General features: G+C 44.0%; 1 non-coding gene across 1 annotated transcript; it reads right to left on the reverse strand.

Moving 5' to 3' along the window:
• Positions 1-11964: 11964 nt before the first annotated feature.
• Positions 11965-12071, reverse strand: LOC128102720 (U6 spliceosomal RNA). The gene has a single exon (XR_008215489.1). It is a non-coding gene; the product is annotated as a U6 spliceosomal RNA (small nuclear RNA).
• Positions 12072-14165: the final 2094 nt, after the last annotated feature.

Genomic DNA, 14165 nt, shown 5'->3' on the forward strand with positions numbered 1-14165 from the left:
TGAGTTCCAGGAAAGGCGCAAAGCTACACAGAGAAACCCTGTCTCGAAAAACCAAAAAAAAAAAAAAAAAAAAAAAAAAAAGAATTCAAAGTCAGACTGGGTTATATAGGAAGATCCTGTTCCCCCTAACAATAACCACACACACACACACACACACACACACACACACACACACACACACACACACAAAGAAATTGACACACACACCTATGAGCAAACCTTAACCACTGGCATCCAAGATCTGTTCGTCAATATTCTCCTGGCCTCCTTTAGGGAAGCCATTCTGAAATATGTTTTACCTGGCTCCTCAAGGGTCCTCAGGGGACTGAACTCCATACATCCATAGCAGTGACCACCTTGAGGACACATTTATTGTGATAACACATAATATAAAATTTATCTTAATAAACCACTAATCTGTTGTGTACGAACTTATGGTTTTGATACTATGAACAAATGGAATCACATAACATATGCCTTATGGCTTTAAGTTCATCACAGAGGGAAGTCAATCAGGCCCTCAAGGCAGGGACCTGGAGGTAGAAACTGAAGCAGAAGCCATGAAGGACCACTGCTTACTAGCTTGCTCCCCATGGCTTGCTCAGCATCCTTTCTCATACATCCCAGGACCACTTGCCCAGGAGTGGTACTGCCCACATTGGACTGAACTCTCCCATATTAATGATTACTCAAGAAAATATCCCACACACTTGCCTTCAGGCCAATCTGATGGAGACATTTTCTCAAATTAAGATCACTTTTCCCACATGAACCTAGCTTTTGTCAAGTTGAAAAAAAAAACAAAAAAAAACAAAACAAAAACAAAAAAACAAAAAACACCAGTCATACCCATTATTCAGATTAAAAAAAAAAAACTATCCAGGGACTGTGTGACGTCTCCAGTCACACAGGTGGGTCCAGGTTCTTGAATATATAGTCTTTTAATCTGCCATGTGACTGCCTTGAAGGGTCTTACTCATTCTCCACAATAAATATGGCACTCTGACCTCCCTGTTTGGCATTACTAGAGCAATAGTTTCCAGCTGCCTTCAAAGAACTCATGCTTATACCCACAGATAAGAGCAGCTCTTACCCCTCATAAGAGAAGCCTCTTTTTGCATCAGACAGAGACAAGAGAGATCCACAACTGGTTAGAATCGCAGAGGATGAGTGAGAGAGAGGCATGGTGTGCCTCGTCCCATATGAGACATCTATAACACATCTAAGGCTCAGAGAACGTCATGGAGAAGCCTGAGAACCAGGACTGCTGGATAATCCTGTCTTCTGGACAAGGATGCTGTTCCCGTGAACTTGCAACAATCTGGTTGCCTGTGTGAGACCTGCCAAGAACACACCAGCCAACCTGCCAACATGGATGGAGGAAAACTCCACAAGGCCCCAGAGGAAGAGCTGCAGGCAGTCAGTGGCTGCGGATAGAGGGAGGACCAGTTTTGTTTGTTGTTGTTTTCTGTGCTGAGATCTCAATCCTAAGTGGTTATCTCTAAATACATGCAAATAAGAGTGACGCTAATGGAACTCAGTGGCTTGTGTATATAAGACAAAAGTAATTAAGAAGAAAAGATCATAAAGCCAGAGGGAGTAGTTAGCAGAGGGATGGAGGAGGAACTGAACAGGGGAGCGGAGGGCAAAAATTACTCAAATATGGTATATTAATGTATGAAATACTCAAAGTATAAAAAAAGGAAAATTAATAAAAATAAAATGTACAGGGAAAAAAGAAGCATGGCTCTCTGCTCGTCTTGCTGGTTGCCAAATATATCCTCTAACTGAAGAAATAGAATAGTACACGTGGTATTTCTGTGATCAGATATTGTCTGGGACCAAAGGCCCCTCTGATGCCTTGACAGACAAATCCCATCCCACGGCTCCAGGCTTCCTAAGTCCTTGTCACAGGCCCTGAGACTCCGCCAGCGTCTGACAATTCCCAGCCTATTGTTTGAAGATGGTTCGGCTCCCCTGAGGAATGAACCCAAGCGACTCCCAGAACAACTTCTAAGCTAGAAGAAAAGCGTTCAGACTGGATGATGGAAAGTTTATTCAGCACCTGACAAGAAATCAGGTTGAGATCATTATGAGTCATTTTTCAACACTGTTAATGATTATTCTGGCTGAGATTTTTGTTGGTCGGAAGAGACTGTGCAAAAATCATTAAGGTAAGGTGTGGCTGTTTGCTAATCTAGGCTAACAAAACCCCTGTCCTAGGCAAGAGGCCAGGGTAGCATTTAAAGATGGCTACACAGTTGTGCCACTTTTTCAACACTTACCAGAAGCTCCAAGTGAGTGATGGCTTTATCCCTGGAGTCCGGTTGTTTGGAGTGCAGAAAAAGAACTTCACAACTTCTACAAACAGCTTGGTCTGGTTTAGAGGCTCCATCTTTCCCTCTGACCCTTCATGACCCCATAAATAATTACAAATGAATGAGTTAAGTGGAACCCCCATAGAGGAAGAAAGTCAAGCTATTTTCAAAGATTTACTTTTATTATTTTTAATTATATGTAGATGTGTGTGGACATATGAGTGCAGGTGAGGCAGGTAACCTTCCTGGAGCTAAAGTTATGGACAGTTAGGAGCCACATGCCATGGGTGTTAGGAACTGAACTCTAGAAGAGCAGCAAGTGCTTAACCACTGAACCATCTCTGCAGTCCAAAAGCCCAGATCTGTATCAGAGAGAGGGGGCAATCTTTGTAAACAGTATCCTGAAAGGAAACTGGACAGCTGTGGTGCTCGGTGCTCTAGAATAAGATAAGGTGCTAGGAACGTCCTGTGATGGTTTCAGCAATGCGTCAAGGCTGAGTGGTAAGAAGGTGCTGCATCCTATTTGCATCATCAAACAAACTTCAAGCTTCAAAACAGAAGCTGTTTTGCTCTGTCCCAGGCTAGAGATTCACTCAGCTCCTCCAAAAATGATGCTGTTGTCTTGAGTGGTAAAAAGCCTCTCAGCGTTTCACTGCTGAGACAGATGTCATTCTTTCTGTGTGGATGGTCACCTCAGGATCTGAAAGTCAGGGCCCGTTCTTCACTTCTGGTCAACAGCAAATAGTGTTATCAATGTAAGACAGAAGCTTCAAGAAGTATGGTTGGTAAAACAATAATGGCATGTCCAGATGAGAATAACTCTCAGGCTAACTCATTTCTCAGTACAAATCTTCGAACTTTGTCAGCCCAGTTCCTCTCTCTCTCTCTCTCTCTCTCTCTCTCTCTCTCTCTCTCTCTCTGTGTGTGTGTGTGTGTGTGTGTGTGTGTGTGTGTGTGTGTGTGTGCACATGTGGAGGGGAGAGACTGGGGTCAGGAATCTTCCTTGATGACTCTCCATCTTATTCCTTGAGGCAGGGTCTCTCAGTTGAACCCGTCTGCCTTCTGAGTGCTGGAACCATGTTCATATAGCACTTACTTAGGTCTGGATATCTGAACTCTGGTCCTCATACTTGGCAGCAAGCACATATATCTACAGAATCATCTATCCACCCCACCCCACCCTACCCCATTATTTTTAAAGTTAAGATACAGACAGGGCACCCAGGGTTACACCAACCTCAAGAAATACTACACATTTCTATCATAGTTCCATACTTAGGTGGTTGTTCTGAACAAAAGAACAATGGTTCTTTCTGATGGCCGTGACAGAAACTGCTGTGACAGAAACCAGTGCCTTGCTTATTTGATCCTAGTATAGCATGACATTATGGCTCTATAAAGTGGTAGAAGCAATAAAGGGTTATGCGAGGTTCAGTTCTCAAAGTCAACAGAAGTGGGTTTCAGGTTGCTGGATTGACAATGCAGAGAAAGGAGTTTAGGCTTTTCAGGGGCAGGGTTGATGCTGCCTGTATGGCTAGTCTGACCAGCAGCACATTCCAGAGATTATTTTCCTCAAGTGCTGGCTTGACTCTTCCAGCCTGTGAAATGTAGCAGTGCTACCCTTACAGAAAGATTAAATATAGTGTGTTTGGATTGAATCTACAACTCAGAAGTTGTTGTGGAACATTACTTCAACTATGTAAAGATGTGTTACATTTGTTTATGTTGCAGAATATTACTCTAACTATGTAAAGGTGTGTTATGGTTGTTTATGCTGCATTTGTTTAATTATGTAAAGATGTGTTGCTTTGTCTGCCTAAGGCACCTGAGTGGTCTAATAAAAAGCTGAATGGTCAATAGCTAGTCAGAGGAGGGACAGGAAGGGCTGGCAGGCAGAGAGAATAAATAAGAGGAGGAATCTAGGCTGAGAGAGAAGGTAGAAAAAGAGAAAGAGGGGCTGGAGAGATGGCTCAGCGGTTAAGAGCACTGGCTGTTCTTCCAGAGGTTCTGAGTTCAATTCCCAGCAACCACATGGTGGCTCTCAACCACCTGTAATGAGATCTGGGGCCCTCTTCTGGCCTGTAAGCATACATGCAGACAGAACACTGTGTACATAATAAATAAATATTAAAAAAAAAAAAAGAAAGAAAGAAAGAAAAGAAAAAGAGAAAGAGAGGGAGATGCCCGGGGCCAGCCAGGCAGCTGCCAGTCAGACATGGAGGAAGCTGGAAAGTAGGACATACAGAATGAAAGAAAGGTAAAAAGCCCGAGGCAAAACATAGATGAAGAGAAACAGGTTAAATTAAGTTATAAGAGCTTGACTGAATGTTGGTGGCAGATGAATAAACGAATTGAATGGGGAAAAAAAAGTTATAAGAGCTAGTGGGACAAGCATAAGATAAGGCATAATTGATAATAAGTCTCCATGTCATGATTTGGAAGCTGGTTGGTGGCCCAAAGAAAGCCTGCTACACAGAGCTGCCTTGACATTGGATGATGGCAGCTGTCTCAATCCTGAGTTTGAATCCTGTCTCTGCAATTGACCTGTGTTCACAAACAAATGACCTCCTGTGTAAACCTTACCCCCACCTCCCTTCTTTTTCAAGACAGGGTTTCTCTGTGTAGCCCTGGATGTCTTGGAACTCACTCTGTGGACCACACTGGCCTTGAACTCAGGATCCACCTGCCTCTGCCTCCCAAGTGCTAGGACTAAAGGTGTGCGCCACCACCCCTGGCACTTTCCTCTTTTTTAAAGGGGATATGATAACTGTCTCTTTGCAGTGTTGTGAGGTTTACAGGAAATGGCACACCAAAGCACTCAGACAACTTCTAGGTCCAGAGTCAATAAATACAAGTGATTATGACTACCTAAAATCGCATATTGGACTAGAGAAACAGAAGCTCAGCAAATCAGTGCTTCCTGCTCTGGCAGAGGACCCAAGTTCAGTTCCCAGCACCCACATCAGGTGGTTCACAGCTGCCTGTAAAACCCAGCTTCAGCAGATCTGATACCTTCTTCTAGTCTGTGGGGACCTTCACATGTACATGCACACACACACACACACACACACACACACACACACACGAATAAATCTTTTTAATTCATTTATGTTTTCTTCTCTCATATATCTCATATATTACATCCTGACTGAAGTTTCTCCTCTCTGCTCTCCTCCTAGGCTCCCTGCTCCTGCCCCACCCCCTCCCCCAGACCCACTTCTCTGTTTCCCTTCAGAAAAGAGCAGTCCTCCCCGGGATATCAACCAAACACGGCATGATAAGACTAGACACATATCTCATATCAAGGCTGGATGAGGCAATCCCATAGAAGAAATAAATCTTTTTAAAAGTCACACCGCCCTGGCTTTGCTCTCTCCTCCTCATTTTTGCCGAAGGAGTCCCTGGCTAGGCCTCCAGAGGCTGCTCCTCGGGCCTGTGCTTCCCTACCATGGCCCCATTCCATTGCTGGGTAGTTCACCTTCGGTCCTGAGGCAGTTACTATCGGCGGCCCTCTCAGCAAACAACTCATTCATTTACTTTGTGGTAGTGAAGAGGCAGAGCTATAGATTGCAGACACTATATTTGATATGAGGAATAAGGATGAAGGCGTCTGCGGAGTAACCACAGGCCTCAGCTTTTTGGTGATACTTTGTGTGTACTCTAACAAATAAAGCTTGCCTGGAGATCAGAGTGTGGAGCTAGCCACTAGTTAGCCATAGAAGCCAGGCGGTGGTGGCACACACCTTTAATCCCAGCACTAGGGAGGTGGAGACCGGAAGTGATATGGCTGGGCGGAGAGAGAACTAAGGCGGGAGGAGACAGGAGCTCGGCCCTTTCAGGCTGAGGAGTTGAGGAGGTAAGAGGCAGCTGTGGCTTGCTCATTTGTCTCTCTGATCTTTCAGCATTTACCCTGATATCTGACTCCATGTTTTTATTATTAAGACCAATTAGGATTTGAGCTACAACTTCTAGCTTCTAAAAATACAGGAGCCGCACAAAGGACTCATTTCCACAAAAGCTGATGATGTATGCTCTGCTTTAGACGCCTAAATTCACTTATCATCTGGTAAATCTCTGATCATGGAGAGAAATTGTGCTCTAATTTTTCTTATTCATCATCCAATACAGACAACTTGAGTTAACAAAAATAGTGTGTATCTTTTAAATACTGAAGATTGATTTTACTATCTTCTGTGTATTGACTTAAAAAGCTCCCATGCCCCATTAAGTTCTATCCCAGCTCTTTGGAAATTAATTTGTAGATGCTGTGCTGATGTATTCAGAATATCCCTAGCTAAATTCATTTCTGCAAGGTCGTTTTTTCTTCTACTGCCTCCCCTTTCTAACTTTCCATCAACAGCAGTCTCTGTCTCTCTCTGTCTCTGTCTCTCCGGTGTGTATGGGGGGTGGAGGTGGTAAAAGAATAACCTTGGTGTCACTCTCTATGTGTCAGCCACAGTTTTGTTTTTTGAGGAAAGGTTCCTCACTGGCCTGGGAACTTGCCAACTAGGCCAGACTGTCTGGCCAGTGAACCCCAAAGACCCACCTGCCTCCCCAGTGCTGGGATGACAGGGCACACCTCCATACCCAGTGCTGGGGTGACAGGGCACACCTCCATACCCAGTGCTGGGGTGACAGGGCACACCTCCATACCCAGGGCTGGGGTGACAGGGCACACCTCCATACCCAGGGCTGGGATGATAGGGCATACCTCCATACCCAGGGCTGGGATGATAGGGCACACCTCCATACCCAGCATTTTAGATATTCTTTCTAGAGCTCAAACTCAGATCTCAGTGCTTGCAAGACAAGCACTTTACCAACTGACAAGTCTTCCCAGTGCCAGCATTACCATTTCCCAATCTCATGTGCTTGATATGGTCTCTGAGCCTTCCCTCTTCCTTCCCCAGTGGTGAGGAGTCACCTTGTCCTGTTAATGCATTGTGGCCAAGGAGCCTGGTTAAACCCCTGGACTCTGTTATCAAACTTCCCGAGTTTGATGTTATTCCTCCCACTTGTAGCCATGTGGCCATGCTTAGCCTCCCTATAAGTCCATTTCCTCATGCAGAATAGGGAAAATATCAGAGTTAAGATAACAAACCAAAAGAACACTATGGTGATATTTTATTTGTGCTGAAATGTGCTTTTATTTGTATGTTAATAAATAAAGTTGCCTGGGAGTCAGAGCTAATAGCAAGCCATTTAGCAGAAGTCTGGCAGTGGTAGCCCTTAATCCGATCACATAGCAGGCAGAGTCTGTGTGTTCAAGGACATAGCCAGCTTGGTGACACAAGCCTTTAATCCAAGTACCAACCATAGAGACCTGGAGGTCTGTATAGACAGGCAGTGAAGAAGTCATGTGGTTGGGTTTAGAATCAATGAGAAGGCAAAACAGAAAGTCAATAAAAAATACAGACACACAGGAAGTAGGTCTCTTTTCTCAGGGGAAGGACGGCAGTGGCTGGTAAGCTAAAGGCTATTCGCTAGTGCTCTGACCTCTTGGGCTTTTAACTCTTTATTTGGCTCTGTGTTTCTTATTTAATAAGACTGTTTAGAATTACATCTACAAAACACTGGCTGGGATAATTAAGTGAGACGATGTTTAGCATGGTGCTAGCACACACTTAGTCTTGGGTGCAATCTGCTGATGATTTTATTATTTCAAATGCCTGGAATATGTTCCTTCCTTTGTTTTTATTGCCACAGCTCTGCTTTCAGCTGTTACTTTTAGCCTGGGTTACACACATCGCTGCTTAGTGTTTTATTCTTGCCTTTTGACTCTCCTCACCCCATCCTGCACTGTACTTCCTAAAACACCACGGAAGTCTCCAAATCAGGGTCCACAATGGTTCCCTCCTTTCATCTATGGCTTCCAACCTGCATTTTCCAAGCTCTTGAGAATTTACACTGCCCAGCATCTGTCTGAGTGTAGTGTGGTGATGGCGGGCACAGCTCTGGGACTCTGTTTGCTAATTATGTAACCTATGTGTCTGTCACTGTATGCCTTTGGTTAGTTCAACCAACAACAGCCCATGGGTCTTTTTTTTTTTTTTGTTATTGTTTTGTTTTGAAACAGAGTCTTGCAGCTTCCCAGACTGATCTCAAATTTATAAACCTTCTGCCTAAGCCTAGGATTGTAGCATGCACAATCATGCCCAGATATAATCTCTGCCGTCTCATGAATCCTAAATATAATAAAAACCGGCCGGGCGGTGGTGGCGCACGCCTTTAATCCCAGCACTCGGGAGGCAGAGGCAGGTGGATCTCTGTGAGTTCGAGGCCAGCCTGGTCTCCAAAGCGAGTACCAGGAAAGGCGCAAAGCTACACAGAGAAACCCTGTCTTGAAAAAAACAACAAAAAACAAACAAACAAACAAAAAAAAACCACCTGCAGCCAGATTTTGGGGTAAATGCTGAAAGATCAGAGAGACAAAGGAACAAGCCACAGCCACTTCTCATTTTACCAACTCCTCAGCTGATCCTGTCTCCACGAATCCTCTGACTGAATGCCTCTGAGTCCTCAGCCGAAAGTGGGTTGTTTCTCTCTCCTCCTGCCTTATATTCCTTTCTCTGCCTAGCCATATCAACCTTCCTATCTCAACCTTCCTAGTGCTGGGATTAAAGGTGTGTGATCCCAAGTGCTGGAGTTAAAGGTGTTTGCCACCACTACCTAGCTCTGTTTCTCTTTAGACTGGATTTATCTCATGTAGCCCAGTGTGGCCTTGAACTCAGAGAAATCCAGATGGATCTCTGCCTCTGCCTCTGTCTCCCGAGTGCTAGGATTAAGGTGTGTGCCACCACTACCTGACCTCTGTGGCTAACTCTGTGACTGGCTCTGTCCTCTGATCTTCAGGCAAGTTTTCTTTCTTAGATTACAAATATATCACCACACTCTGCTTTAAACATTACAACTCACTATTAATTCATTACTGATTTTAGCTTAACTAAAATCACATAACCATTTGTGTGATTAAAATTTTAGCACGATTACTGTGCTATGCTCTAGTAATAAAAATATTGTATTTGTAAATGCAAATTTGATAAATTGGGGTATAGACTTTTTTTCTTTATGTATGGTTTCTTTATGTAGCCTTGGTTGGCCTGGAACTCTATCTGTAGACCAGGTTGGCCTTGAACTCACAGAGATCCACTTGCCTCTGCCTCCTGAGTGCTGGAATTAAAGGCCTGTGCCACCATGCTGGACTCTACTTTTTTAATTGAGTATTTGGGGGAGGGAAGAAAAGAGTTAGCTCATTTTTTTTCTTAATATAGACTGTCTGTAATTTATTCATAAACAAGAATGATCATCTTGCCTAGCTTTCTGTGAGGTAGTAGATATATAAGATTGGGACTCTAATGGAAGCCTAAAAATGTGAATAAACTAAGAAACGAGAGAGGCAGAGGGTTGTGTAATATCTCAAAACCATTCTTATTACAATTTATTTAGTAGCTTTAATCTTCCGGCTAGGTAGCATATGACTTTGCACATAGAAATGAGGACAAGTCCTCCCTCTATTAAACTTCCGTTGAGAGTTACAAACCAGGTCAAGCCAGTGAAGCACCACAGCATTCTGGGAAGCTCCTGCATGAGCTCACAGGCATCTTTAATTGCATGTGCCTGGTCTTTCAGATTAGTTTTGTGGCCAAGTTAACTCATTCTATCTCCAAAGGATATGGGATAGCCATGGACCATTGTCAAGCAAAGGAAGCCGAGGATCGGCTGGAAATTGCAATCAGCTGGAATCTGGATCCACTTCATAGAGCTAAGAGTGGGCTGGTGAGGTGGCTTAGAGGGTAAAGGCACTTGCCGCCAAGACCGATGAACCTGTTTAGCCCTTGGTACCCATATGGTAGAAGGAGAGAACCAATTGTTGCAAGTTGTCCTGTGGCCTCCACACCATTGCACTCCCGTGTGTGGGTATACACACACCCCACCCCCATCCCCATAAACAAATAAGTAATAAGTAAATAAGGCTAGGAGCGACATCAGGAAGTCTAGCCCCCTTATTCAGGCTAAGGAAGTTGATAAAAAGCATTGGGACTGGGGCTTGGGGAGATGGTACAGTAGGTAAAGTGCATGAAAAGCCTACAGAAAGCCTGGCCTGTCCGTGTACATGTCTAATCCCAGTGCTCTTACAGTAAAATGGGAGGTGAGGACAGAAGACTCCCAAGAGGCTCAGAGGCCTGCTAGCCTGACATACACAGCAGCAAACAACAAAGAGACCGTCTCAGACTGGGAAGTGAGGTGCTGATTCTCCTGTGTGGCTACTTTGGGGTCACCGTGCTCTGTAAGTAAGCCCCACAAACTCATTGGTTCCCCAGGGTGAACTCTCTGGGCTTGTACTTTGACTTATCATTGGGACCTTAGGAGGAGGGTGAAAACGTTGTTCACATCTCCCTCAGGGAAGCAGTTTTCACAATAGTAAGGTTTATGTTTGTTATTTGTTTGAGACTGGGGTTTTGATGTGTAACTGCCTTGTCTAGAACTTGTCACAATCCACCAGTCTCACTCTCCCAACTGCTTGGATTACAGGCATGGGCCGCCACACTCAACGAACTTACTGTAGCCTTGATGTCAAACTAGACATTCCTGGATAGTGCCTATGATTAGGAACCCACCCTAGTAACTAGTTCTCATATTCATCAAATCTCCACGGAAAACGTACTTCTCTTCTACAAGGAGAGAGAGGTTGGTTACACTTAGGGGTACCTTATGGAATGAGCTTGAGAGTAAGAATGGGATGCTGGAGGTTGAGTTTGTGATCACAAAATGTACAGACAATAAATGAGGACTTCAAGGTCTGAAAAAGATCATGAAAGAAATACCTGGGTAAGCTGGGTGGTGGTGGTGCTCGCCTTTAATCTCAGCACTCAGGGTAGAGGGTTGAGGGGAGAGGTAGGCGAGTCTCTGTGAGTTCCAGGACAGCCAAGGCTACACAGAGAAACTCTGTCTCAAAAAAATCAAAAAACACAAAACAAAAACAAACAACAACAACAATAAAAACCCTGAGCAGATGCAGGGGAACATATCTGATCCATCTTCCTAAAGCCACTCAGAAGGACTGAAGTTGCAGAAAGATGAAAGGTGGACTCACCTGGACCAGTGACAGGGTCCTAAGTGATGGCCAGGGGACAAGAAGATAAAGAAGACAGGAGAGTCTGGCAGCAGGAAGTCTGGGACACGCTGATGACCTGCAAGCATTAGTCAGCATCTCATACACTATCTCCAGGGGAGGAATGGGGCACCGCAAATAATATCATATATCAGGATAAAGTTAGCAGGAAGTTAATCAAGCAATGTCGCACACAGGGAACACAGGGCATTTCAAGAGCATTACAGATGTAGCACACAGCAGCCTTGAGACTGACTGACAGATAGCTCTAGACTCTTCCGGGGGAAAAGCCAAGTTCCCAAGAAATGAAACTTTAACTGCTTTGAGGCCCTGGCCACCAGCCCGACTGGCCCTTGCCAAGTCTGCTCTTGGGCAAGGCCACAGAGCCAGGTTCCTTTGGTTATTTCATTAGTGCCTCTGGGAAAGCATTAGACTGCCCTGGCTCTCAATGGTGGACATTAGCTGAAAACCCCAGACAAGGAAGTGTTAGCTTAGCCTCTGAAGAACACATCCAAGAACAGTTATGGGTTTGTTGTTGCTTTATAAAGCTTCACAGATCTTCTTGTCATCCTTGCAGAGGACCCGTGCTTATCTTCTCTGCATCATTCCAGTCTTAGCGCATGAGCTGCCAAAGCCAGCACTACAACAGTTGTTCTCAGTCTTTTCTTCTTTGAAAAAAAAAAATGTATATGGGTGTTTTGCCTGCTTGTATGTCTGAGCACCACATGCGTGCCTGATGCTTTCAGAGGCCAGAAGTGGGCATTGGGTCCCCTGGAACTGAAGTTACAGATGGTTGTGAGCCTCCGTATGGGTGCTTCGAATCAAAGCTAGATCCTCGGGAAGAGCAGCCAGTGCTCTTAACCACTGAGCCATTTCTCCAGCCTCAAACCTTGTTTCCTTATTACAATATGATACGCTGCTTATGAGACCCAGAGTAAAGATTTTCTTTCCTTAATAGTTTTCCTGGTTGGGAAGGAAAAATCATGAAAAGAAGAAAGACAATCACTAAAATCAGCTCTCAAAACTATCCCAAAGCTCGAAAGTAGAATTTTGAAACAAAAATATTCAAAAAAAGAAACAAGGAAGCAGAAGTTATATCCAACTTCAGTTCTCAGTGTGGTCCATCTCACCAACTGCTGCAGACTACCATTAATGAAAGTAACCCAGCACATACAGAGTTAACCAGTACATCCAGAGTGCTGCTCTGAAGCCGTAGAGCACATGCTTTGGTAAAACTGCTCAATGTTCTAATTAAGAAGAGTTTAAGACATAAATAATTTAACTAAGCGTGTTGCAAAAATAGGGTTGAAGTTGGAAGACATGCTAAATCTTATAATTACTTTCAGAAAACACAGGTTAGTTCTCTTGAAGGAACAAGCCCAAGCCCAATTATCCATAATGAGCTGCCTGGCGGTGTTCAGAACAGGCCCTCTGCTACACTGATTTGGTTCTGACGCACACCGACATTCCCTTGATGACCTCCCTGTACCTTTTTATACGCACAGCAATGAAATTATAATGATTGATGACACTAGCCGAATGAAATGGGTTTGTAGTCAGGGCTCTGGTACTATCTGCTACACAGGCGAGAACACTAATTTCGTTAACAGTCTCCGTTGACTTGCTCCTGAAAGCTGGAGGTAGGCTGTGCTAAACTTACCAATGGGAAACACACCAGTCATACTGCTGTCGATCACCTAGCACGTGGCCCACTGAGAGTCTTGCCAGATGCTGCCTGTATTCCAAGATTCATGCCTGCCCATAACCAATGACTTTACAGAAAGGTCCATTATAAAGTCTCCTGTTAGTTTGGCATCAAGTTTATGTTAAATTACAACCCCATTCAGTTTTTATACTAACTACCCTTTACATCCATGTTACGTGCAAAGTCAACAAAAAACATTTAGAGTAAAGGGACTCCATGTCACAAAGTTCACTAAGATTAGTGGTTAATAATAATCAGCTGGACACTTACAGAATCTCAAGACACTATCATATCCAGGATCACACTAGCCCAACAGCTCTATGTAGCCACTACCTCCTAGTTATGAAGCTCATGTTATATACAACATGCATGACAGATTGTCTCAAATTTTAAGAAATGCCATTAATTTATCCAAAACTCTAGAAACAGATTGACCCATCATTTAAGGGATAACTGAGGGGAGTTTAATGACTGTAGATTATAAGGTACACTACAATCCCAATATTTCATGTGTTTAAATTGTCACAAGTTGCTAATTGCTACTTGTGGTAGTTTGAATAAGCTCATGCATTTGAACACTTGGTCCCTAGGTGGTGGTACTGTTTGGGAGGTGTGTCTCTGCTAAAGGACTATGGCATGAGGTGTGAATGGGTGGGGCGGAAGCGGGGTGGGGTGAGGGTGAGGGTGTTTGCTTTGAGACCTTAAGGCCTCTCCCTCTTTGTAGGTTGCTCTCTGTGCTTATGGTAATGGATGTGCATTCTCAGCCACCACACCAGGATGGACTCTTATCTCTGGAACCAAAAACACCCAAATAAACCCTTCCTTCTGTAAGTTGCCTTGCCCACGGTGTTTCTTCACAGCAAAAGAAAGAAAAGTAATACACTACATTGGGTAATGCAGCTCAGCTCTAACAAGGAACCAGCACAACTCCTAGGTCTGAAGAGGTTAAAGAAAAGGAACAGTTCCTAAAACCTGAAGCAAAGCAGTATTAGAGCTCTACCTAATTAGTTACTGCACAGGTAACATGAGA

Source organism: Peromyscus californicus, unplaced genomic scaffold, assembly GCF_007827085.1.
Source record: "Peromyscus californicus insignis strain IS unplaced genomic scaffold, ASM782708v3 Scaffold_7__1_contigs__length_154581171, whole genome shotgun sequence".
Classification (NCBI taxonomy): Eukaryota; Metazoa; Chordata; class Mammalia; order Rodentia; family Cricetidae; genus Peromyscus; species Peromyscus californicus.